General features: G+C 38.6%; 1 protein-coding gene across 2 annotated transcripts in view; it reads left to right on the top strand.

Annotated features, from left to right (window-relative positions):
• The window catches only part of sppl3 (signal peptide peptidase 3), a 183,471-nt gene that overhangs the window by 1,892 nt on the left and 155,152 nt on the right, over positions 1–26,427 (top strand). For both annotated transcript variants that reach the window (XM_041810447.1, XM_041810448.1), the window contains exon 3: positions 3,312–3,429. The gene's annotated coding sequence lies outside the window, so the exon portion shown is untranslated. The remainder of the gene's footprint in view (positions 1–3,311; positions 3,430–26,427) is intronic.

Raw genomic sequence — 26,427 nt, 5'->3', positions numbered from 1 at the left:
GGAAAGGTCTGTGGTAACAGATAGCTTGGCAGTTAGGTACAACAGTGACCTTTGTGCATTTTTAGAAGTACAATATGTAGAATTTTGGCACTGAAAAACCTACATTAATTTAAAAAATGACAACACCCAAATTATGCAGTTTTAATTAAATATTGATGTTGCCTTTGATATTTCCAGGGGTGGAAATGAACTAATAACATTTACTTAGATTGCTGTATTTGAGTAGTGTTTTTGGGTACTTTTACTTTTTGAGTACAATTTGAAATGAGTACTTTTACCTCTACTTGAGTAAGTATTATCCAGAGTAACCAGTGTTTCCCATACATTCATTTATTTGTGGAATAAATTAGCCCACCACAAATAGATTCTGGCACTACCTGTTTTCCCTCGTTCTCTGAATGTAGCATGTCGTTAAAATGTCTAACGCGAATATCCAAGTATAAATTATGTGGAAGTTTTGGGCTGCCAGGGTGCTTTTCTCGCTGGAGTTCTGCTTCTCCCATTGTCCCTGAATGCATCTCTCACAGCAGAGAGCTGTCTTTTTCTCCTCTGCCCATCCAGAAAACTCCTGCACATGCGGCCAGGTTTTTTTTATATCAGTGGCGAGAGAAGCAAGGGAGAAGAAGGTAAACAGAGCAGCATGGCGAGTTAGCGGCTAGTTAGATGCCCTTTAAGACGGACAATGAGAAACAACGCTGGATCTGCAGCAAGTACTTATGCTTTTACTTTGTGATTTTTTTTTTTCTTTTTTTAAGATTTGTTTTTGGGCCTTTTGGTGCCTTTATTAGATAGAGGAGGACAGTGGATAGACTCAGAAAAGGGGACAAGAGTGGGGGAGAGACATGTGGCAAAGGGCCTCAAGCCGGATTTGAACCCGGGCTGCCTGCGTACATGGTGTGTGCCTTAACCACTCTACTTCCGGCGCGTCCCTACTTTGTGAATTTTAACCAGAGTAGCTGCACTTATACTTGAGTACAACAGTCATCTTCTTTTCCCACCTCTGAACATTTCCAACAGTTTTCAAAGGCAGAGAAATCCTTCATGTTGTAGCTGTAACTGGATGTGTTTTGTCATGGTAGCAGGCATGATCAAGTCTCTGTGTCAGACATGAAATGCTTATTGTTGCCATGGAAATGTTTAATTTTACATCAAATGCTACATCCAAAAACTGCTGCACAAGGAAGTGTGAACTGCCACTGGGAATTCCTGTTCTTGGGCTGTGTCGCATTCATGTTTTGTGCTCCTCACTCGTGATGGACCACGGTTATTCTCTGCTATCCGCTGCATATTTTTATCACCCACAGTAATGCACAATCCTTCCTCCATAATGTGCTACTCCATCCCCCAATCCCTGTTATATTGCTGCAAGGGATGCATGATATTGGATTTTTGCTGTTTTTCGACAGGCTGTTTTTTCTTAACTAATTTTTGCCAATATTGATACTAATAAACTCACTCAATTTTTTGGAGAAAAATGAGATTTTGTAGTTCAAAGAGAGTGTGTGTGGTGCCCTAGGCGACTACTTATACCTGATGGTACATTTGAACATTTTGCTGTTTTTTAAAACCAGTTCATGAATCACACTGCTGATATGTACAGCAGATACATCTGTTATAAATATCAGCTGAAATTTTCATTTGTGCATATTCAATATATATATGCCGATATCCCGCTGATAATAGAGTTCATCCTGAAGATGCACTGCTCAGCTCCACCAACTTCCGGGGCTGTTATCTTACATTGAGTCTTTTCATCAAAAACTGCATTTGATCCACTGTAATTACCAAACAGTAAACAACTATTTTGTGTCAGTAATGAATTTCACATAATGAGAGTGAAAAGCTGTTAAAAGTGGTCTTCCTGGTTTGTGCTAAAAGCTACTTGCAAAGTATTCTTTGGTCGTTTGAGGCTTTAACCAGGGATGCCACTTTTAACAGCTTTTCTCCCTTATTATATGAAACTAAATCTTATGGAGTGCAGTTGTCTATTAAACAGAGTCCAGTTCAAAGTAAGACAGAGGAGGGCAGAGCTGAGCAGTACTTCTCTGTACATCATGTTTTGTTTTGACTCAGAGGCACTTTTGTGTTTAAATTGTAAAGACCCTTAACATAATCCAGTATAATTAAGACAGTATTTAGTAATATAGTCCAACAGTGAAATGGCATCGAGCAACATCTCTCTCTCTTCCCCCGAAAACACAAGATAATTTGTAGTCTCTGACCAATGACTGTTTTATTAAAGGCTGAAGGTTTGTTTTGTCTTCAGTTGTACCTATTGTTGTGTGTTGTAGTTTTTAATCGTGTACATCCAGGTTTTTCCTAATGCTTGATTTATCTAGCAGTAGCCCTGCTGCTACAGACTCTAACTCCACCATCTTTTACCTTATACGTCCCTGAGTTTCTGAACTGCTTTGAACTGCTTGCAGCTTTATTCATCATCATAATGCTGACATCCGTGTCCAAGGTTATAGCACTCGGTCACAGCTGATGCTACAGGGAGGAGAGAAGAAACGCAAACAAGAAAGGAGGAAAATCATACTAGTGACTTGTTAGTCCTAAATGCTCTAGTATAATGAAAAAAAGAGACATTGTTGGGGAAAAACAGCATTACAGAATTCTGAGGTTCCCTAAAATGCAGTAGGAAGTTATTCCCAGAACGTGAGGAATCAATCTAAGATATTGATGGTTAGTCTCAAGCGAAAGCCCAGACATGTAATTTGTGTTGTGTTAATGATCTGTGTCAAAATGGCTGAATAAAAACAAAGAGGTCCAACCATTCCCACAGCCTTTTACCAAAATATAGCTGGATTGATTGTGGAGGAAGAGATGTAAGAGGGTGAGATAAGGGGGAGTTATCAGACTGGTACTGTTACAAATGGCTGCTTGAAATCTCTAAACGGGGCCGATCAATATTCACTTGAATGAGAATCAATCACTGGAATGAGGCCAGTGCTCTGTGGGGATTAAGGCTTGGTCACACTCGGTGATTTCAGTCCAGATTTTAAATCCGAAAGGGAATCTTCGACCATGTAATGGTCAAGATTTTTGGAGATGTTTACCTCAGAGTTCACCAAAATTAGATGTCTGTTCTTTTGTTGTTAAAAACACAAACACAAATCCCAAGGCAGTAAGTCTACAAACAAATGCAACTGATTAGAGCAAGAAATTGATCTTTAGCAGGAGTCCATTCCCCATAGAAGTCTACATGCTGTGGGAAAATAATGTACTTGTCTTGGCAAACAGAGCATTAAGTGTCCTGCAGTTTTGACCGACACAACTGTGTTCTCTGAATTTCTCCTTGTTTGTTTCAGTGTGTTACATGAGCCTCTGGCAGAAGAGTCAAAGAGCAGAAAGAGGGAAACAAACCTGCAGGCCTGGTTTAAAAAACAACCTGTGAACATCATAATTCTCATGACGATAGCAGCAGAGGTGAGTTAGTTCACATTGTTATTTATGTGTCTCTGTGTCTACTATACTATTTAAAATGTGGTCCCAGAGTTCAATGTTAATCAAGTTTTTTTTGTTTGATTATTCAGCTTTTATTTATGCCATAGTTTGAAAGCATTTGTCTATCATCACGTGAATGCATCTTCAAGAACAGTTTTCAACACAGTCCAATACAGTACTTACCTTTTCATGTAATGATTTGCATAACATGGATATATACTGTATGTGAAAAGAAGGCTGTAGTATTGTTTATTCTGCTAAAGACCAACAGAGATACATTATTATGTGCATCTCCTACTATGTCTGCTGTGAGAAAGGCCATTAAAGACAATCAGCAAGGTAAATATAAGCAAGATAGCACACCACTGATTTATTTTTTAGCTTTGCAGAAAGTTTGATAAATAAACCTTGACTAAAACCCTGAAATTTTAAATATGATGATATTCAAGGCAAGGTAACGTCATTTGTATGGCACATTTCATTGAGTGAGGCAGTCTAAAGTACTCTTCTACAAACGAGTAAAACAAAATAAAAAATTTTGTAATACAAGTAAAAATCAGGAGTAAAAGATTTAAATTCATCAAATTGTTGATTAAAGCTTTAAAATATGATCTATAGATGTGCAATATGATAAATAAGATGATCTAAGATATTATTTTTTAATCTAAAATGTGGGCTGCATCCGTGGGCAGGTGAAAATATGTGACACAGTCTGAACAATGTTAGCCATTCTGTTATTTAAATGGGCTTTTTAGTTTTATCTGTATATTGAAAATGCCTTCTCAAACTAACTTTTCATCAATCTAGTAAAAAAAGAGGTTGAAATTGATTAGACACAAGATGAACATCTGCTACTGACATCAGTTCATACCCATGTCATTTGCTTATGGGCGATGTTTGTCAAAAGAGCCAATACTGGCCAACACTGATGTAATTTCGATGCATCTCTGCATCCCTACAGGCAAAATCATCCAGATTTTATGGCAAGGAACGCCCCTGTTGATAATTTCTCTCCAGCCTCTATACATTGCGTGATCACAACAGAACTGAAATTGTGCCTCATTCTCAATCTAAATGTTGCATAAAGCTGAGGTGAAGTCGTTTGCTGCTGGGCTGACATTGGTGGCAGTAACAAAGGTGTAGCAATGCCACAGTTAATGTTAGAGTCAACAGGACAAAAAGAACCTATTTGTTAGTGTGTATGTGAAGCTTGTTGAGATTGTTAACACGTTGCATCTTGTGCATGCATAACTGTGTAAAGATTTATGACACAATTGTAGGGTTTACAGTGAAAATACAGAAGTAGAACGATGACAGAGCTTTATGAAAGTGCTGTAGCAAAATCTCAGTGTTAAAAAACCTATTATTCCTGTGTTAACATTCAACCATTGGGATGATTTTTTGAAATAATAATTGGTTAAATATTCCAAATCTTTTGGAAAATAGAGTAGATTACTCTGAATCAATCTTTATTTTACATCTAATGTAGTCATTTACTTTTATTCTGCATCATAAAATTGCTAATTGTCATATTATAATAATTGACAAACCTACAGTGTTTTAATTTGACAGCAACCCCTCTTCATATTTGGTCAGTTTAAGTTGTCTTATATCTGTTTACCCTCAGCATCAGTTTTATTTCTCCTGCCCACCAAGGTTTGTTTAGATTTTTACCATTTCTCCACACAAATCTTGTACACAAAGACACTACAGTCAATAAATCGGGGGAAAGAGTTATGACCAAGCTCACTTATAGGCCAACAAATGTATGGTCATTTGTGAAAGTCTTGTAATCACAACAGCATCTCTGGGCACACTTCCAGACCGAGTAACAGAGGGGCATTGTAACCACAAGTTATGACAAGGACTGAGGGGGATTTCACTCAGCAAGCTGTTGGTGTCATACAGGATAGGTGAGGGGACACTTCAGGGCAATCAGCAGGAGCTTGCACAAGGGCCCTGCAGCAACTTAGAGGTAAGACTCCCCCCTTCATGTAAAACCCACATTGCCCCTCCTGATTACGCTTGGGTCACGTGAGCAGAACTATGGGAGCTGGGACCAAGCGTCTACTGCCCTTCAGCCCCCAGCGTAAGCCTCCTAATCAATCAACAGCCACTCACCCTCAACAGTGAGGGCAACAGAAGAGGGAGGAATCAACTCATTACAGCGGGGGTTCTGAGGGCCTTTTCACAGCACTTGTACAGCATAGTGGAACCTAGTCACATCAATAATTGCTGCACCCTAAAACCTGCAGGAACCATTACATTGAGCCCTTTCACACTGCAATGATGAAACTGCGCTGAAACAAAGGTCTGCCTTGCTATACCTGTGTACTTAAATATTGCACCTTCAGCAGCGTAGTATTGGATTCCAGGATTATAGCAATGCAGAAATGAAAGAAGCATGCAGTGTAAACACATGGCTAAGGATATAGTGAAATGAAAATTTCAGATGATTATTGTGACCAAAATCATCATGATTATCAGTATTATCAGTTCTTTGTTAAAATTAGGGCCGTGCACAATTAGCCACCTTAATGGTTAAACATGAATGCCTTGTTAGTTTTGTACCAGAATAACAAGTCAGTTAAGGTAATGTTAAATATTGTTTCAGTCCATTAAATGCTCCATCTAAACTGTGATGCAACCACCCACCACTAGTAGCCTCTGTAGTTGTACTTAATGGCTGCTGCCATGGTGCCATGGTGCTTTTTAACCTGATGTTAACGATGGCAAAGTGATAGAATTGATCGCTTCTTGTAGTAACATCAAGGTTTAGCACTTTGTTGATCCAGAAAACGGGCACAAAGTTGTCCATGTATGTTGTGTAAGGTTTTACTCACACAAAACTGAAGCATTGAGTGAAAGCATTTAGCACAGGAACATGAACAATAACCTGCAAAGAAGACTGAAGGCCAGTGGTGCTATCACTGCTAACGTTAGCTACATTCTTTAAACCATCGCTACACTGTTTACCAACTCAATTTTCACAGTTTCCTGAGTGGTTTCTTCTAGACTAGTCAGAGAAACACAGTCATAATCTGCGTTTAATACAATGCGTTTATTAAAATGTGCAGACATTTTTAAAAAAGTACTGACACCTTATGGAAAAGAATTTTACATTAAACAAAACATTAACCAAAAACATATTAGCAGCACAGAGAAGAATTTACTTTGAATAAATTTTAATGTAAAAAGTAAACATGGAAACCCGATCAAACTTGCATTAAAATAGATTGTTAATAATGCTGTCCAAGTTTTTGATAATTTAATTCTTTTTTAATATTATGAGCTTTAAACAACAGAATATCCATTTTACATTAGATTGAAAAACACAAATACAGGAAATAAGCCCAAGGCTGTTGAGAGAGAGGGAGGGGGTGGGGAAGAAGAGAGCATTGGCGGATGATCAACATTGACATTTCAGTCAACTCACATTTCCAGTGGTTCAGATATTTATTACAGCAACATTACATGTTTGTGTTTGGCATCAGACTCTGAACTCACTACTCCTCACAGATTTATGTTACATCCAGAACTTGAGGAGTTATGAACTGCCCACAGGTAGATGCTGGGGTGGTGGAATGGAAGCAGGAGCGTCATACTGATGTGAGGCAGAGCTGGCAATAACAGTGCAGAAGGAAAGGCTGGTAATTCTGCAGCTTAGACTGCCAAATTGGTAAGATATTTGTCAGGTGATTGGGTTATGATGCATTTCAGAAGTGAAATCAGTGTGCTGTGTTGTCTGCCTCACAGGCCTAGCTCTGTAAGAAGAGAGAGAGAGCAATGGTTGTTAAACAAAAAGCTGTGATACAGAGAAAAAGTCATTGTTTTCTGCTTTGTTTCATAGGTTTCAATACCTGGACCCAAACTCAGAAAGGTGTAGGATTTTGTTATATTACCGCATGCTCCTTCCTTCCTCATGTATCTGTGCGTGCCTGCTCTGCCCTCTGCACAGCACAGACAGATACACCTGTTTGTAAATTTCATTAATCTGAATTTTTATTTAATTTGAGCATTTGGATACCAAGTGGTCATCTGAATAGCTTTGTGTGAACTGACCTCAGTGTATACTGACAATAATTTGACATCCAGATGCTATAAGACTGCATATGGAAGTGATCTGGGATGGCTTTGTTCAGATTAGATGATGTGATCTGTGGTATTGTGCTAGTAAACAAAATGCAGGGCTTTAATTGGGTCTTTTCAGCCCCTCTTGCAGTTATGTGACTTGTGGCTTTTTTTAGATATCCAATTTATTTGAATCAGCTTAGCTATAAGTGCCAACCTTTAAGTTCCCTTATGGCCCTTCATTCGTTACCATTTTGCCTTTTTTGTTGTTAAAACAACAACCAAATTGGAAAAAAAAAATCTGTCTCAAGCGTGAGCTCATACCCATCATTCACAATAACAGGCAGCTCTTTGTTCCTCACTCTCTTGTCATATCAAATTGAGTTATCATTTCAATTCAACCAGTACTAATAAGTATATTGCTGTCATTTAAAGCATGTTCATGACAAAATGAGGGAGAAAAGCTGAAAAGAGGCACCACTAGCCTCTTAGCTCATGGCTAATTTGCCCCCACTCATTTGTAATGGCTCAAGGGTGCAAAAACATTGACCTACTATTCCACCTTTATGCATTTTACATTGTAAAAGAGGCACAACAGAGTGCTTAATATCCTGATGAACTGATATTAAGTACAGGCTTTAGTAAGTACTATTCCTGCGTGATAAGAGGAAAACAAATTATGTGTAATAGAATTGTTCAATATTGTGATAATAGTATGAAGTAAATAAATCATAACAGAGTGCTTTGTGGCCATAATGCACCATTTCTACATCATTTGTTTTTTGTGCTTTTTACACATTGTCTGTTTGTAACATAAAATTCTTACTTTAAAAGCACAGCATTTTCAAAAAGATTATAAAAATGTCAAATCCACTCCTTTGTGATTTACAATGTGTATGCTTTGTCTATTACTTTGAACCGCCACTTTAAACCAACACCAGTCAAAACCTGTCATGCCAGGGATTACTTTAAAACAATGAAAGCTTTGTCTCTTCTGTTGTCAAAACAGCTTTCCAGCAGTTTAACAGTTTTATTTGCACATCAGAAACTAATAAGAAACATGCAGTTCATAACACAGTTCATGTTTTTGAACATATTATTTCAATTAAGTTCATTTTCTTCCTGTACCTCAAAAATATTGCCTCCATCTAGCAACTGCTGCTTTTCATGGGGTGTAACTGAGTAGATACTCTGTGGGAAACTAAAACTTTAATCTGTGATTAACTAACAGTTTCACACATCACCTTTGGGTTGTAAGATCTGTTGTCTGCTAGTATGAACAAAGTATTTATGTGAACTAAATCCTGAGATAATTCACAGGAAAGTTATCTGATTGCATAAGACTGTAAATGAAAAAGTTAACCCAAAATTTTCATCGATCTCTCCTGCAGTTGTGTCTCTTACCAGGGGTAAAAAGAGATTTTTTCACTTTTATACAACTGTACAGATAACTTTTTTGAAATGTTAGCCACAAGGGGGCAGAGTAGTACAACACTCCAGAAACGTTGCGCCGCTGTGTAAAGGGAAAGGACACTTAAAGGGCTTTGTCTCCTTAAGAAGATTAAATCTCACAAACTACTACTAGATTGGAGTCTGTATTTCTAAATATTCCTTGATCCCCTGAACTTTACTGCCTTATGTATGTTTCACTTGTCAACTCAAGGTTGAGTTTGAGCTGATAAACTGTTGGCTGGCAACTCAGCTTCAGAAAAAAATTATAACAAATACTGAGTAGACCTGAAGTCTTGTTTTATATCACTATGTATTACTTTATACTACCAAATGTTCTCATGGGTGTTAGTTGTCTATTTTTTTGCACACCATGCAAACAATAAACAAGCAGTCCTTTTGAAAAATCCCATAAAAACAGTTTTTGCTCGGTATTTTAGAGTATTACATCATGTGTATTTGTGAAGTTATCTGTTTCCAACAGCAGATTGAGTAAGCCTGTTACACTTCTTGAAAAGAATTAGCCAATAGCTTTAATATTGAATAGCTAACAAGGTTCTGTCTGTCCAGCTGTTTCTCTGCTAATTGGTCCCAAAAGTGTCAAGCAAGCCCACTTTAACTAAGATGTTATTGTTCCACTTGTCCAATTTTGTTGCTTCATGAGAAATAAGTTCTGTTGAGAAGAATCAAATGGAAATAGCTGCCAACATATTACTATTGTTAAAGATACAATACAAAGACATTTTGCACTTAAACATCTATAACATATTGACTTAGAAATTATTATTACAGTCCATGTATTGTCATGCTGGCTGCCATGACAGACTTTTGATGGACATTCATCCTTTTCTGCCATTGGTTGTGTGTGTGTGTGTTTTTTTGCTAAGTGTCCGCTGTATAACCCACTGAAGTTATCCACAGAATTAACCACTTACCACCTGTTGCAAGGGATGGTTTACAGCAAAGGGTGTTGTCTTGATTTCCATCAAATGGCTTTTCCTAGGTTTGCAAGGTTTGCATTTGGCTCTATGTTACATCCGTGCTAGAAGAATAGTCAAAAAGATCTTCTTGTTTCCAGCTGCTCTCCACCCCCTACAGTAGATAGAGCAACTTAAGCAACATAACTGAGTGACTAAAATCTAGGCTGAAACATGAAAGCAGGAGTGAAACCAAGGTTAACTTCCCCTGAAAATATCTAACTTACATAAACAAGCTAACAGTTACAAAAATACACTATATTGCCAAAAGTACTTGCTCACCTGCCTTGACTTGCATATGAACTTTAGTGACATCCCATTCTTAATCCATAGGGTTTAATATGACGTCGGTCCACCGTTTGCAGCTACAACAGCTTCAACTCTTCTGGGAATGCTTTCCACAAGGTTTAGGAGTGTGTTTATGGGAATTTTTGACCATTCTTCCAGAACCGCATTTGTGAGGTCACACACTGATGTTGGACGAGAAGGCCTGGCTCTCAGTCTTCACTCTAATTCATCCCAAAGGTGTTCTAACGGGGTTGAGGTCAGGACTCTGTGCAGGCCAGTCAAGTTCATCCACACCAAACTCTCTCATCCATGTCTTTATGGACCTTGCTTTGTGCAGGGGTGCACAGTCATGTTGGAACAGGAAGGGGCTGTCCCCAAACTGTTCCCACAAAGTTGGGAGCATGGAATTGTCCAGAATCTCTTGGTATGCTGAAGCACTCAGAGTTCCTTTCACTGGAACTAAGGGGCCAAGCCCAGCTCCTGAGAAACAACCCCACACCATAATACCCCCTCCACCAAACTTTACACTTGGCACAGTGCAGTCAGACAAGTACTGTTCTCCGGGCAACAGCCAAACCCAGACTCGCCCATCAGATTGCCAGATGGAGAAGCGCAATTCGTCGCTCCGGAGAATGCGTCTCCACTGCTCTAGCTTCCAGTGGTGGTGTGCTTTACATCACTGCATGCAACACTTTGTATCGCACTTGGTGATGCATGGCTTGGATGCAGCTGCTCAGCCATGGATACCAATTCCATGAAGCTCTCTACGCACTGTTCTTGAGCTAATTTTAAGACCACTTGAAGTTTGGAGGTCTGTAGCGATTGACTCTGCAGAAAGTTGGTGACCTCTGCGCACTATGCGCCTCAGCATCCGCTGACCCCACTCCGTCATTTTACGTGGCCTACCACTTTGTGGCTGAGTTGCTGTCGTTCCCAATCACTTCCACTTTGTTATAATGCCACTGACAGTTGACTGTGGAATATTTAGGAGTGAGGAAATTTCACGACTGGACTTGTTGCACAGGTGGCATCCTATCACAATACTATGCTGGAATTCACTGAGCTCCTGAGAGTGACCCATTCTTTCACAAATGTTTGTAGAAACAGTCTGCATGCCTAGGTGCTTGATTTTATACACCTGTGGCCATGGAAGTGATTGGAACACCTAATTTTAGTTATTTGGATGGGTGAGTGAATACTATTGGCAATATAGTGTATGTCATTAGGTAGCAATTTAAATCAGTGACTTTAGTAAACTTTGAGGTTAACATATAGTGTATTACTTTTGATGATTTCGCTCAACTAGTGGTGACACTAGAGGGTTCAGCTCAATAAAAATGGAACTTTATTCTACACATTGCCAAAGTGGCAACAGCCTTAGCTTACAGAGTTAATACTTGTCCATCTTGTCTCAGACAACTCCCTAGAAAGATCTAAGATGATAGCTAATGATTTGAATGTCTATAGTTCATTCCTGCTTTTATTCTTTTCTAGGGAGCAATCTGTTTTTTTTGTTTTACTGGAAAGTATAGAACAAAAGCAAGAAGGAGAAAGTATAAAATAACTGCAAGAACTGGAGTAACAAGGTCAGAAGTAAATATACAGTACCTGTCAGATCATCTGGAAAGTCTGTCTCATTTAGTGAGTTCACAGTCCCGAGCTTATGTAAGTCATATTTTCCAAAATCCTTCTATGCCATTGAAAACTAACCTTGCAGAGCAGATGGATACGCCCATCTCCTTGTTTCTCACAGGCAAATCCATTTTGCAAAGCCCCTGTCTTAACCGTTTGGGCCCGGTTAGAAAGTGACAGGACCAATCAGTGATGAGGGGCAGTACTTAAAGGCGTGGCAGAGTCGGGATGCAAGCAAGCAGCAGCAAGAGACCAGTGCAATTATGGCAGAAGACAATAGCGTGGATGCTGCTAAAGCGCCAGTTTTATCAGAACTTGACGATATTTCTTCGTTAGAAGAAGAACGGCACTGAGTTGTTTTCTTTTCAAAAACAACAAAGGTCGAGTACCTACATGTCTAGAGTCGCCATGTTTCGCGTTATTCCTCGGTAGCTGTGCACACACAGCTCGATAGCGGCTATGTCACGTGTTTTGCTGCTCCGATTTGCCTGTAGAGATGTGGCAGACAGGACGTTCATCCAATTACACTCTTGAGTTTTTTTCAAAGCCTCTGCCTTTTCTCAAATGTTTCCTATTGAAGCTTTCCCAGATGGATGTGTGAAACAAGTCCATCTGGCGTGGCAGGTTAACTGAAAACCTGATCACGTTGAAACCCCTCTCTGTTGTTAAATGTAGGAAATATTCACAGCTCTAAGAATTCTTGTCACTGTGTCTTTCAAGCTGAGGCAGTGTTCTGTGTGCACTACCTCCAGGGTTTAAAAGAAATGTAATTTATGTACCCAATTGTGCTGGTGATTTTCTACCATACACTGTAGTGAGAACCATGGCTGCTTGTAGAAATGCTTCTTTTATGTTTGAGGTGTTTGAAGCATTTTGAGACATCAACATACCCGGTTAGATAAATGAGCAGGCTGATTGTACCGTAACAATAGATGAGTATTTGAAAGTATTGCATGCTATTGCACTGCAGTTTCATACCACAGACAATTAGTGCCAGAGATTACAAACCATCACAGACATTTCCCTTGATTTATCTGAAGAAAACCAGATTTTGTTGGTTGTTCTGAGTGAAGTCGAAAACATGTTAATCCTATTATTATCAGGGACAATCCAACAGTTAGAGCTAGAGCTCTGAAAATATACGTTGGATGAATTTAAGTTTCACAAAGAGAATCTATATAAAACATATTTACCTTGTTTAACTTTTCTTAACCAGATCATAGCAATTTATTAACACGTTACACAGCATATTCCTTAATATTTTCAAACACAGAGACAAAATAACCATATAAAATGAAGGGGGTTCAGCTGTGAATCCTGTTCCCTGATTCATTCCACTTTCTGGGGATTCATAAAGTAGACCCTGGTCATTAAGTACCCATCAGTGAAGCTTTTTTTTTTAAGTTTTTCTAAAGCTAAACAATCCAAAGTTTAACAATTTTGAGTAACTGTAGAGTAGTGGTGAAATCTTCCCTCACTAAATGAGATGATCCTTCCAGTTCCTGGTACATCATCAGTAGTCACTGGCAACAACACTGGATTGAAACAACAGTAAATTATATCATTAGATTGATAACTTAAATTTCAATTCTTATTAAGGAATAAACTACTGTCATTCATATGCTTGTTAAGCAGCCATCTTGGCAATGATTTGCAAGGTATTCTCAGAGACTAGAGCCCTGCGCAGGATGCTTTTCTTAATCCTGCTCCCGCTGGATTTCGTAGCATTACCGCCTGCTCCCACAGCATGTGCCATTCTGAAAATCCATGTTAAATATCGAGATGACAGTACTTTTATTGGAACGATAATATTAATGTGTTCACTGAAGCACCACGCTTAACGCTGTGGCGCTTAACATTGCCACACATAGATAAAAGAGCATCTGAGAGCCTCAGACTGATTTAAACTCCTGGTTATGGCTGAGTAATAGAAGAGTCAAAGTAACATTTATATATCTTATTTACACATGATTTATCATCCTTTATTTTCAAGTCATACAAAGAGAGAGTAGTTTCCTGATCTCTGGAAAGTTTGTGCCTCATAAAAACTGCAGCACACTGTCATCAACTCTCATGGGCAGTAGACTAATCTTTACTCTGTTTATACCATGCCATTACCAACCTCATCATTAGATGCTTAATGCAATAAGGCCAATTTGCATTGAAAAGGGTGTTTTTTCCCCAGATAACTGCATAATGTCTCAGCGTCACTGTGCGCCAGTGCATATTTGTGGCGATTGGCCTACAACATTAAAAGGAGAGCGTTAAAGCTGTGCCAGTTGGCTTCACAGAGACAGACAGATATTCAGTCATGTTCATGCAGCACTTCAAACTACAGCGACAGATAACAACAAATAAACTGTGATATCTAACTCCAGAGTTTGACACATCTCCTGTGTTATCTTTTTTAATAGAAGCATGGAGAAATGCTTTAAATAGAACTAACTTTAATCAGGGATCATGGGGTAGGTATATCATCACATCCAGGCGTGTCAAATGTGTTTCCATGTGGTGTGTTTCTACAGCTCAGTCATTTTCCAGCTCTGTCACTTTCTCTTGATTATAACGAAAAAAGCAGAGTAATGAGCTCAATGTACTTTCCATCTTTGAACATGTGTTTGACAGTAAAGGCTGTCTCCTCTTCGGTCATGTGGTGGTGTGAGCGTATGTGTTACACAGGAAGTGACGTAATGGGCCAGGGGAATGGGGAAGGGATTTGGATTTTATTGAAAATCCTCATGTATATCTGATTTTTTTATTGCACCAGTTTCAAGCCAGCACACCAAATAAGTCTTCTGAGAGGTATCAAGAACAATTAGAGCAACGGTGTGGTGTGCAAATCCAGACAGACAGACAGACACACCACCAATCAGAGTAGTGAGACTTCCCATAGTTCTCAGTGCCTACGAAAAAAAAAACATTTGATGAACCATGTAGCCCAGCAACTTCACCCTACCCCCCTATTCCAACAAGAATCGGAACAACATACTCCTAGACGAGAATGCACAAAACAGGAATAGGGCTGAGTGGTGGGGGCAAGGCTTGTGTTGGGAATGATCCTCAGTGTATGTGCAGGTAAAAATGACCTTAAAGGTAATGGCTTTAGGTCCAGGAAATGGAAATACACAAGTAAAGTACTTGTCAATGTTGGTGAGGTAAACTTGCTACTTGTCAGTAAGCTACCACTAAAATAATAGAAGCATGAATGTTTGATTATTTCTAGGTCTCTGTGTTCACTGCTTTGAGTTTCTGGAACACAACAGAAACAAGTTGTGAATTATTTAGAAATGCAGAGAAAAGGCTGCACTAAGGCTCAGGTAGGACTTAAAAGATGTAGAAACATCCATCATTTGCAATGATTGTTAAAGTCGTTAGTGATGCTACTTCGGCAGATCAGTGATTTAGGTTTGGATTTGTGTTTTTGACGAATGAAATCATGTTTTACTCCTGTTCCCATAAATGATAAGTAAATCAAAAGCTGTGGTCTTTTAAAGCATTCTAGTTTTGTGTGCAACTTTAAATCTCCTGTCCTATTTTAAGATAGAAATTTATGTCTGAAATAAACATCAGATGTTTTTTTTTTTAACTCACCACGGCCTCCTGTTAACATGTCAGAAGCAGATAGTAATGGATGGAAAAAGATTTTGTGTGGGGGTCTGTAATGAATGGGTATTTTATTATTATTAGAGAAAGATAAATCAAGGCTAAAATGGAAAAAAGGTAAGGTTAGATCATGTTGGTGATAAAACATTAGAGGCATTTTTAGACAAGGGTAATGAAGTATGGCAGGAGGGCAGATTGCCCAGAATTTGGAAGCCAGTAAGCCTATTAATTAAAGGTGGATTGCTTCCCTGAAATCGTATCTTTGTGATCTTTGTGAAGTAATGGAACATATGACAACAAAAAGGCTTACGGAGGCTGTAAATGAATAATGCCTTTAAGTGGGGTCTCCAAATGGAGGCACACCAAGGAAATAGACAGGGATAGAAAATGAATTGGGAAATTGTTGCAGCTGTGTCCTTGATGTGGATGAAAATAAGGATTTGACATGTAAGGGTAAATTATTTATCATAGAAGAAATCATACACAAGTCTAGGGCTGAGTTTTTCCCACAGTCTCACAATATGATACATATCACGATTAGGACTGGATGATTTGGGAACATAGTGTAATTATGATTTTTCTCCTAACCAGTATTGCAATTGTGATTTAATATGTGGCTATTTTTTAAAAATTCCCTACCTTATGTATTACTCAATAACCAATCAATGAATTATTCAATAATAACAAACACAGTATTTGGTAGATAAAACTAAGGCTGAGCAATTTTTTTAAACAAAAAGGCGACTATTTTGACTCTTTGGAAATTAGCTTTGAATTTTTTGTGTTGAAGAGAATGATGATTTTCTGTGTCTCTCATTTTTAATAAGACAAACAAAAATTAGGAAAGTAGTTTGAAGTGTTTGATGAAACCCACAAATAATCTGGTATCTTTGCTTTCAGTCGTGTTGACAGTAGGTAGACTATCTCTGCATGCTGTTTTGTTTTGATCTGAAGCATGCACTGCATCATAATAGTTTAACATCCTGCTACCTGCTGGCTTTCAGGTCAACTGCACTGTAGGCAACCCACATTTTCTAACTACCATCACAGCTTTTGAGACCATATCAATTCTGTAACATCTGCACTGATGCAGATATTGGTACGGAGTCTTGATGATTGTCATATCTGTTTTTTTAGCATGGCCTACACAAGTCCATGTGTTGGTTTTAAAAGGAAAGGGGAGTTTTACTCAGTGCTTGGGAAGAAGAACAAAGGATGTTTTCATCTAAAGAAATCTTGTGTTTGATCACTGCAGCAGGTTTTATTACCACGGGTAGTTTACCTCATGCCTTTTAATCCAGTGAATGAAATTTTGGAAATGCTGCAGCAGAAAAACAACAACACATACTTCTTGCTTTCTGTCTTTAAAAATAAGTCTGGAGATGTTCTATATTTGTCTCGCTGTCAACAAACCTCCAAGATGAACACCAATGAAGCACTGAACTGATTCAACTGAACAGTGCCTGATCTAGCTTCTATTTCTGCCTATGAATACAAAATATATTTATATAATCACCTTTGATTTGATCTTTATTTAACCAGGAAAACCTTGTTGAGATTAAAAGTGTCTTTTTTAAGTGTCCTGGCAAAGAAAGGCAGCAGCAGCCATGCACAAAAACATAGCATATATTGATATAAAGTCAAAATGCATTTAGAGACTCGATGTAACAAATCTCAAAAGCAGATGTTTGTCCAAATTAACCACAACTTTAAATAAATCAGGCAAAGCATGTGCAGTCAGATGTGTCTGCCTCTTAAAAAAATCCAGTAAAACCAGGGGCCGCATTCATAAAGTTTCCAAAGCACAAAAGTTGCTCCTGATGAAAAAAATCAGAGGAAATTCTTAGAATTATGACGTTTTCTAAGAATTTCCTCTCAAAGATGAGACTTGATCTTTGTAAAGATAAAAGTTGTTCGAAAAGCATGTTAGGCCCTAGGAGAGCTCCTAAAGGGGAAAGGAATACGAAGAGTAGTGAGGAGCACTTTAAAGAGCCAAGTTGCTGGTGGCAAATTTTGATGTAGAAAAATACAAAGGCAAACTGCAAAGAAATTTACTACACCTCACCGTGACTCTTATGATGACATGAATGAGGGAAACACACACAGAGCTGATAAGCCTTAAGTAGGAAATGACAGGGATACAGAAGGACAGCAGGGGGACATTGGGACTAACTATGAAGCTTGGTATGATATAAAACTGACACCAAATTACAGTGAATCAGTATGATTATCAATAAATTCACTTTAGGAAGTATTTGATATCCTTATGTTAATCAGATATCATGGTGTATTTACAGTATGATTATCTTATAGCAGTTATCTTAAAACAGCTGTTATTTTTGTAACATTATCATGGGCCCATTGTTTGGTGAATAACTTATTACTGAGCCTTTCTGAAAATGATACCATATTTTGAAGATGATTTATTCGATTTAGCATTGAAATGAGTTTTTTTTTTTTTGCCTATCAGAAAGTTTCAGAGGAAAAAATAACAAAATATTGCCATTTTTTAAATCTTTCACAGAACTACCGTTCATGTATTCCATATTTCTTTAAACTGGCTTGGTTTGTCCATGCCTGTGGGACGTTAACCCGGGAGAAAGAAACTTCTCACCGTGAGCTAACGCTGGTGTAAATTTTATCGACAAAAACTATGACAAGTCCACGACCTGTTTTTGCAAGGAGAGGTTGAGAGTAAGGGTGTTTTCACACCTGAAAGTCCAGACCAAGGTCCGTGTTTTTGTTACATTGTATACATTTGGTTCAGTCTGTTTGGGTTTCATACTGTCATTATTGCAAACGGACGAACAGACTTTACATGACGAACCTACTTGATGTCATCATCCACTACGTGGTTTGCGTGTCTCTGCAGTTTACATTGATTGGTCATTTTGCCGGCGGGCCAGTGATTATGGAATGAGATTTGTGTCAAAAAGATTTAAACAAAACCTTTTCAGTATCAAACAAAAATTAGCATTTGAGAACAAAAAAAAATGATCCAAGCAAAAAAATCTTCACATTAAGAGAACAAATTTAAAATAGCAACCAAATTAATAGTCTTTGAATTTTGAACATCTCTCTTTTTGTTTACAGTTCCTGTTTTTCTCTCTGAGTGATCAGACTTTTGCTCTTGCTTCTCAGTTTTACGTTTGCGCTGCCTGATCCTTTGTTTGTGTTTCTTGAGTTTTTGGTCTCAGTTCTGACACAAATGTCATGTGTGGGCGGGCTTTTCTGGGGCATATTCCTATTGGCTGACGAGTTTTTGAGTGATGACTCAGTCACTCCAGATGCTCTGGAAGTTGTTGTTCAGCTCACGGTTGGGAAATTTAACAAGATGCTGTCCCTGTATCAGGTGTCCAGATGAGGATTAAATGTTCGGTTATAAAGAGTGTTTTATCGTTATGAGAGGAATTTTTACCGTTTGATGAGACCTGGAGTTAAATACGCCACAGGATTTATAAATAATGTCCTGTTTCAATGTTGGTGATCAAGACTGTAATTACATGTCTTGTTGACATAAAATTAAATCGTATGTAAATAAATTTAGTTGATACTAGTTTAGCATAACACACATTTTTATAGTTAGTGATTATATCAGGCTGGAGATTGAACTGAGTCGCTCACCAAAGTGAGAAACGATGTCTGCTTTTGTGGCTGATGGACAATTATGTAGGGAAAGTGTTTGCTATCCTGAAAGCAGCTGTTTTAATCCCCCACAGGGAGAGAAGTTTTGTTTAACAAGACAAAACCCTCTGACATTCGTTAAGGCCTGAGATGCAGAAAACTTGTCAAAGGTGCGGGCAGGGCTGGACTCTATGAGAGTCCATGCAGCTGTGCACGGTGGTTAAATTTTTCATGATAAATTAGTGAAAATTTCTATTTGATCACCTAAGTAAATATTGAAAATGAATATATATATTTTTAATTTCCTTCCTTTTTCCCAAATGTCTCGTGGGCCTAATGACACCTGCTGGTGGGCCAGACCTGGCCTGCAGGCTGCCATGTGGGGGTGGCTGCCCTACACAGTTCCTAGCAGCCAAAAGAGATTGCCATCTCTTACTGAAAATTAAGACTAATTTTGCATCTCAGCCCTAACCCCTCCCTGAGCTGCTTTAGTTTTACAAGGAGGGGCCATGATCTGATTTTGTGGACGTCAGTCAGTCATAAATGCGATTTGCTGAAAGAGGATCTTAGAGTCTTGCTCATGGAAAAGTCAAGCACCAGTTAACTTGCAGATCTGCAAACAAACAGAACCCAGTCTGTTAGAAAGGGAAATACAGAGTGTGTTTGTGTATGGAAAGCAGTACAGCAAATGAAAGGTGGAGTCAGTTTATTTATACTCACTCTCAAAATGCCTACAACCATCATGCCAATATCCAACAACCTAAAAAGTGGGATTTTTCTCCAGACCAGGAACAACTGATGGTAATTAGAGGAAGCAAGCATTTAGGAAATGTGTTCTAAGAGCTGGATAAGCGTTGCAGTTCAATAAATAGCAAGCTGTTCATGAATTTACTGATCCAAAATAAGACTTTTCACAGCATTTGCTTAAAATGAAAAATAGACTGACTAAAAGCAAAGGCATGCTGAAGCTGATAAGACACAGTTTCCCCATAGACCTCATGTGCTTTTTGTTTGCCACCAAACAGAATAAGGTAAGTTTCACATCCCAAACTAGCTGCCAACCACAAGGCAAGCTGTTCTGAAACCATGGTTGGCAGACTATTCACTAAAACTAACCACAGAAGCTACAACAGGCTACAACTCAGTATTTGTAAGGGATTTTAACTCATTAATTACCATTTACTTGTAATGTCAGTGTGATTTTAAATAGAAAAACGATGCATGTGCCCTTCTGAAAGTATAGGTGTTCAGTAAAGAAACACCTAAACCCAGTTGTGCCTCTAATTTTTGCTGCCACAAGTCAACCGTGCAGACAAATTTGATTCAAAAAGCCAGGGTTATCAAGTGGGAGCCCCCCTTCCCAAGTGTTATATTCATTTAGTCCCATGACACCTCAAGAGGACTGAACAGTGCACCACCCCCTTTCATGCTAGCCCTCACTGTCGCCCAATAACATGCAGTCATTCCTTATCTCACTTACTCAATGGCATGGCCATCACAGCCCAGCACTGCCACCTTCAACAGACCATGGCTCCATACATGCAGGCTCCAGATAGAGACAATGCTGTTGCTACCAACCCTAGGATGACTCATTAATGCTACCATAAAAAGCATTCATTTTTTCTTTTTTCTTTTTTTAACTAAATAAAACATATTTAAGATGAAAGTGATAGCCCATTAAAGGCATCCTACAATACTTAAAAGATAGACTGTCACCCATTGGTTTCGAAGCCTGTCAATGGTGATTGCCATGATAAAAGTGCTGTCACATTTTTCAACCAAAAAGGTAAAAATAATATAACCTGACACGTCAGATGGATGTCCATCTGGAAAACCTTCAATACTTAGCATTTGGGAAAGGGCAGAGGATTTGAAAAAACTTGTGTGTTATTAGATGAACGTTCTGTCTGTCACATCTTTACGGTCCAATCAGAGCAACAAAACACACGACATAGTCGCTATGGAGGTGTGCGTGCACTGCTACCGAGGAATAACGAGAACCATGGTGACTGTAGACATGTCAGTACACGACTTTTGTCGTTTTTGAAAAGAAAACAACTCACTGCTGTTCTTTGTTCTTCTTTTAACGAAGAAATGTCATTAAGTTCTGATAAAACTGGCACTTTAGCAGCATCCACGCTAAGCTCTTCTGCCAGCTCATCTGCCAATTGCACCGGCCTCTTGTTGCTGCTTGCATACATCATGACTCCGCCGCACCTGAGAGTACTGCCCCTCTGTCGCTGATTGGTCTTGTCACTTTCTAATCGGGCCCAAACGGTTCAGACGGGGGCTTTGCAAGATGGATTCGCCAGTGAAAAATAAGGAAATGGGCGTGTCCATCTGCTTTGCAAGGTTAGTAAAAATATGGATCTTGTGGTAAGGTCAAAGATCTTTTGCAGACATGTGGACGGTGGAAGTACCACTGTTGGCAACTAAACACGTGGACAAAATTGTTGGTACCCCTCTGTTAGTGAAAGAAAAACCCACAATGGTCACAGAAATAACTTGAATCTGACAAAAGTGATAATAAATAAAAAATTCAATGAAAATTAACCAATGAAAATCAGACATTGCTTTTGAATTGTGGTTCAACAGAATTATTTTAAAAAACAAACTTATGAAACAGGCCTGGACAAAAATGATGGTACCCTTAACTTAATATCTTGTTGCACAACCTTTTGAGGCAATCACTGCAATCAAACGATTTCTGTAACTTTCAATGAGACTTCTGCACCTCTCAGCAGGTATTTTGGCCAATTCCTCATGGGCAAACTGCTCCAGTTGTCTCAGGTTTGAAGGGTGCCCTCCCCAGACGGCATGTGTCAGCTCCTTCCACAGATGTTCAATAGGATTTAGATCAGGGATCATAGAAGGCCCCTTCAGAATAGTCCAGTGTTGGCAAGTATACAACCATATCCTCTTTAACCAAACAATCCATGAATGTATTTAATTCAGGAATAAGAGAAATAAAATGTTTTAGTTTTATGTTCTATTGATCTTTAAATGTAGGTAATTATGCATGCACAATATGTGGACTACTGTTTATGTAAAAACAATGATTAACATTATGATGACAATATTACTTGTTATACATAAAAAAGTGTGTGATGTGTGCATATTACCGTTCCTGTGTCTTGCTATGTTATTAGGTTCCTCTCTGCCTGAACCCCAAAATATTCCATTTGCTACTTTCATTAAATAAAGAAACTAGCTAACATTTACAACAATAACATATTTATTCATATCATCAGTAAAAAGCAAGAATGGCATTTTAATTGAATGAGCTCTCACCCAATATGATTGTGAGAAAGACTGCATTGGCTACATTATGTTTTAGATGATAATCTATAAAAGTGCTTGTTTTCACTATTGGTGTATTTACTTTTTGTTGAATTAGTTGCTAAATTATATGTTGCTTACATCTTTTTATCAGCAGTTTTGTGTGTTTTGTCAAGTTGAATTAGATTCAGCTGAAAATGATGCAAGTGTTAGCAAAGTAGATGGCAGAAGTTTGTGTTCTAAAAATAGAGGGAAGCTGACCCAGTGATTATGGGTGTTCCCCTGATGAACAGATTTGGATCTAGATTGTATAAACTACTAAGAAAAAGACCTAACTCACTGCCTTACTTTTAAGAGTTGCTTTTACTTTGTCACAATGCATGCATTTCCAAACCTATCCTCCACTGCTAAGATAAGCATCAGTCACATGTATACCCTTTGCTGCAGCAGATTAATTTTGGCTTGCATCTTATCTGCTGCCCATAGGCACTTTGGTATTTAGCTGATAAATACTTTAGGCATCACAAAAGGTCTTGTAAGGCAGGCCCATGATTTCATCACATCCAGTATTGGGTGGAGAGTGCTAGTTTTCTCTATGTTGTGATAAAACAATAACAGATACCTTGTTGGGCCGGATTTTGTGTTGTTTTTATCAAAATAGAGTTCCCATCACAAGCTGCCTCAACCATGTGAGTGTTGTGTACATGCCTGTAGGAGAAAAGGAGCTTCTGTATATATGAGAATGCGGTAAGACAGAGGTTATGTTCGATTTACGTATATCTCCATAGAGGAAGTCTGCAGAGGGTTCACTTGCCGGTCTGTCTGCAGGGCACTGGTCTTCTGGCATATCCGGCTGGCACAAGAGGAGGGCTTACAAAACAACAACAGAGCCTGTGGAGAGGGCCTCAAGTTGGCTGTGGATAAAAAGAAGTGATCTCAGCACATCACATATTTGTCAGATATGCATATTTCTGGGATTTATATCTTCATGGATGTAAAAATAGGCTGGCAACAGTAGCCATTGATATTAAATCCATGTTGCTATTCATTTTAGCTGGTTGTCCTCAACAGATAAGATGCTTGTCTGTGGATTGGTGGATAACTTTTATTGCTGTACTACTGGCATGGCTTTATGGATGGTGGTGTTGGTCGGTCAGTCAGGCTTTGTGTCTGTTGGATTTTTGCTAGTCCGCTTTTTTTCTCCAGATTGAAATATCTCAGCTGCCGGGACTCAATCAATGTGAAATAGGTAAATAAATTTGTGTTTCCTCAATGTCGACAGATTTCTTCAAATATGTGTTTTTGCACGAATTATCTCCTCAACTGCTACTTCAAATTGTGTAAATATTAGGGCTCGGCTCATACGGATTTTTGAAATGCCTGTACAGATGTTAGGGAGTTAAAAAATCATGCAAGAAAACTGATGTATCAGGCGAATACAATTTTACACAATGTTTAGTATTAATTACTGATTTAAACAGATAGCTGCTCCTGATCCCTTGAATATAGTTCAAACACAAGTTACAAAAATAAAAACTGAAAGCAAAACATTTGACTATTTTCAAATACTTTCATTGTCCATAAAAGAACTATCAAGAACAAAATGCTGTGCAAAAATGCAATGTTGTTGCTGGTGTGCATTACATTGCATAGATGTGCCTAATAAAGTGGTCAGTGAGTGATGAATTACTTATTAATCTCAATATCGATATATATAAGTGGACAAGCACTGTCATGAAAGTCACTGGTAAAACACAATTTGAAGTGCTCCTCTCTGGTGTCTTCTAAACAGGCATTCACATTTTCTCTTGTCTATCTTTCCATGAATTCATTATTACTAATTAAACTCTGACAAAAACGCCCCCAAAGACCCCTTCTGGTTGTAACTTCTGTCACTCTGATTTGCTCTGGTCTTGTTTGGCAGCATGCGACTGCCTGAGTCAGTGTAATATCACTGTAAGATATTGTACTGTTATATTTATTGTGCCGTTACTGACTCAGTCTAGTTTATAGCTAGCTAATGTTAAGCTAGGTAATTCTAACTTAAGCTTGCTAACATTAACATATAAGTGTGACCGACACAAAGAGGCACGTCATGATTCATGGACAACTGGTTGAATTTAAACAGGAAACTTGTGGAGTCATTGTTTATTTCACAAACTAGTTATAAACGTACGATTGAGTCAAACCGTTCTCTTCATCAAATCTGATGTTCAGCTAAGCTGCTCTGAGCTCTAGTCTCTCTGTTGTAAGGAGGTAAATATGGAGCGTGTGGCACGAAAGGTCTCAGAGTGCCCTCTACTGGATAAATAATAGATCAGACATCGTGTCTAAGTTAAACCAAGTCCTATTCCCAACACTTTATTAATGAAAAGCCGAGTGTTAACATCGGCGTCTATCAGCCAACCTTTGGCTGACGAGGAAACCGTTTCACATCCAGGTCTTTTTGAGCTACGTTAAGTGTCTTAGCTGAATTTTAGCTCTGCCATCCCACCAGATGAAGTTTATGTGCTGTTTTACTCAATTGCTTTTGTCCAACTCGGACAGACATAAAGACATTTTTGAAAGGTATCCTTCCTTCATATTAAGTCCACGTGGCTTCATTAATGAATCCATGTGGACTTAAACAAACAAACAAACAAAAAAAAACAATGCTGCTTTTTATTGCACTAACTGTATATGCTGCTGTTAAACTACCTCACGTATTTTTACACCCACTACATTGCACCTTATTGCACATATGTACACTGTACCATGCTGATCATGCACATTTATTATATATACCATACACATTTATTGTAGTTTGTAGTTTTGTTTACTTTATAGTAGTTCTATGTTTTTTAACTTTTGTTTATACTTTTCTTTGTTTCTTTAACTTATGTTTATATTTTTCTATGCTTATTTTAACTTATGTTTATACTTCTGCACTGTGGGCCAGAGAGAAACGTTCTTTCAAATTCCTTTGTATGTCCGGTACATATGGCTGAAATTGACAATAAAGATGACTCTGACTTTGACTTTGGAAGGTCAACATTTTACTGGTCTAGATTTTGGTTTGAGTCTAATATTTGCAAGACAGTGGAGGGTGGTAAACTGGCATTAATAGTTACCATCAAAATTTCTGTCACAGAATAGATTTTTGTTAACCTGACATGCCAGATGGATTTTTGTCACACATCTAACTGTTAAAACCTTCTATATACAGTGTTTGGGAAAGGGCAGACCCTTTGAAAAAATCTCAAAGGGTGATTGGATGAATGTTCTGTGTCACATCTTTACGGGCCAATCACAGCATCAAAAAAAAGTGACGTAGCTGCTGCGACTGAGGTGCACGTGCGCAGCTACCAAGGAATAAACTCCATATTGAACTGCATAATGTGAACCATGGCGACTGTAGACATGTTGGTACATGATTGTGACTATAGACATGTCAGTACATGACTTTTGCCGTTTTGAAAAGAAAAAAACCTCACTGCTGTTCTCTGTTCTTTTAACTAAGAAATGTTGTCAAGTTCTGATAAAACTGGCGCTTTAGCAGCATCCACGCTGTCTCCCACCATAACGGCACCGGCCTCTTGTTGCTGCTTGCTTACGTCACGACTCCGCCGCGCCCGAAAGTTCTGCCCGTTGCTGATTGGTCCTGTCACATTCTAACCGGGCCCAAATGGTTCAGACGGGAGCTTTGCAAGACGGATTTGCCAGTGAGAAACATGGAGACATTGAAGAGCAGCCAGGTAATAAGCTAGATGTCACATGCCTGTGTCAATGCAAATGATGTGAAGCATACCACTGAGTTAAAATGTGTATATTCCTCCTAAAGTTTAATGTGTAGAATAACAGCAACTTACATCGAGTGTCCTCGATGTGCTAGACATCTCTCTCAGCCTGTGGCTTTAACACAAGCTATGAGCTGCAATGGATCGACTTGGTTTGACTTGAGCCCAGCTCTGCAAAATTCATATTTTATTGGCTTAAACAACTGCTGAAGGCTGTGTTTAATGTATGATCTGCTTGTTTATGTCCACAATGTTCAGAGATGCAGGCTTTGCTGTTGAAC

This window comes from Cheilinus undulatus, linkage group 17, assembly GCF_018320785.1.
Source record: "Cheilinus undulatus linkage group 17, ASM1832078v1, whole genome shotgun sequence".
NCBI classification, from domain to species: domain Eukaryota; kingdom Metazoa; phylum Chordata; class Actinopteri; order Labriformes; family Labridae; genus Cheilinus; species Cheilinus undulatus.
The sequence above is the reverse complement of the archived record's forward strand: the minus strand, read 5'-3'. Positions and strand labels throughout refer to the sequence as shown.